The sequence below is a fragment of the Symphalangus syndactylus genome, chromosome 7 (assembly GCF_028878055.3).
Source record: "Symphalangus syndactylus isolate Jambi chromosome 7, NHGRI_mSymSyn1-v2.1_pri, whole genome shotgun sequence".
Classification (NCBI taxonomy): domain Eukaryota; kingdom Metazoa; phylum Chordata; class Mammalia; order Primates; family Hylobatidae; genus Symphalangus; species Symphalangus syndactylus.
Genome location: NC_072429.2, coordinates 136525655 through 136527638, shown reverse-complemented (window position 1 = coordinate 136527638; position 1984 = coordinate 136525655).

The window sequence follows — 1984 nt, the reverse complement described above, 5'->3', positions numbered from 1 at the left end:
TGGAACTCAAACTCAAAACTGCAACCTCAGCTTTTACCTGAATTTCCAGCCTGCCAGCCTATCTTGCAGATTTCAGACATACCAGGCCCTACTATTGGAACCACCCAATAGATTCTTCTTGCCCTCTGCCCACATAGAGCTGATTTATCAAAGCAGGGGAATGGCAATAGAGAAAGATCTTTACACACCTAGAGCTGGCTAGATGGGAGACTGGAGTTTCATTATTACTCAAATCAGCCTTCCTGAAAGGAAAATTAGCATTTTTCAGATATTCTGGGGCTGGGGGGAGTAGGTGGATAAGGAATGGGTGCTGCTGATTAGTTGCAGATGCAATCATAGGGGTGTGGAAAGTGGTCCTCCCACATGCTGAGTTCGCTTCTGGTTGGGGCCACAGGACAGGTTGGTGGGTCAATCATCAGAAATGCAAAAAAAACAGAAAAAAGACGTTTCAAAAGGCCAATCTTACATTCCACAATAGTGATACTATCTGCAGGAGTAATTGGGGAAGGCACAAATCATGTGATCTCTTTACATCTATACCTTAGCAGAACCCAGGCTCCTCTCATCCTCCTAAATTGGTGGTCTCTCATTAGCTTTACATACATGGAATAGTTTTGGGGGAGGGCTATGATTATTTAAACTAGAAACTAAGTTTATCCTAAAGTTAACTTGGCCCAAATCCAGAAATGATAGGGAAGTTTGAAGGTTAAAGGCAAGATGAAGAAGATCTCTTTTACTGTGATAATTTTATTACTGTTGTACTGTGACAATTTTCTTACTGTTATAATTTTTGCAAAGATGGTTTCACTATTATATGAGTTACTTCTTTAAAATCTCCCTTTCTTTCTCTGTTCTGTTTCTCTGGAGAACCCTGACTAGTGCAGTCATTCTATTCTTTGTTCAAACACAGCAATGCAGATTTGTTTTATTTAGATCAGCTTTAACAATCTAAAGATAACACCAAGGTATGCGTACAGTTTGGTGAAAAGTGAATTTGACCTCAGTCAGGATACTGCATGCTAACCCTGCCTCACAGTAAACTCCCCATGCCCTTGGGCAAGTCCTCTAGCCTCAGAGGCACGAGGTCCCATGTAATCCAGGTACTCTCACCAGTGTTAGAAAATAATGAACCTGACTCTCGAGAGACACAATGTTTCCTCTGGCAAGAAATCACACACAAATCTAGGATATGGTTTAGTGTGTCGTTACCCTTGATTAAACCTTTACAAGTCCCAAATGCTGTAAAACACAAAAGGGGCATGGGCTTGTTTAGAAGCTGAATTTTATTGCTAAGAGACCATTAGTGATTGTCATTGTCACCACCCTCTTTCTTCTACATAGAAATAGTGGTGACCTAGAGAGCAAGTGACCAGACTAGGATCAGCTGGGAGTTGGCTGTGCGCAGAGCGGGTCCCACTCTGAGCACTTCCAGTGAGTGCTCTTTAGGAGTTCCTATTGTGATAAACGATGTCATTTCTTCCACCTGCCAAGAGGAGCAACATTTTATGTCAGGGTTGCTCTCATTCTTGAGACTGGAAGTTTTCCAGAGAGGATGATCAGGAGGCCCTTTTCACAGAAGAAGGACATTCACAGAAAATGCCAAGTGCTGATTTGCCTCCACAAAGAACCTTAAGCAGTGTCTTCCAAATGTCAGTAGCTTAGGGAAAGACAATATCCAGCCGCACAAATTCAAGGCCCACCTCCGTGAATAGTAATTATTCCAAAGTGTCTCTTAATAAAAATGAGAGGTAAAATGAATTTTCTTATTTTTTTATTTTTTGTTTCCAGAGGTGCTTGCCATGTTTATCCAGGCCTGGGTCAGCGAAATGTTGGTTCTGCTGTGCTCCAAAGAGTCAGGCCCCTCACTATTAGACATTGCCGTTGGTCTACTGTATTCAAGAGAGTTTGCCACTATTTGTCATCCTAGGAATTGGCTAGAGCTGGCAGGGAGTCATTGTCTTGAAAACTGCCCCAAGAAACCCCT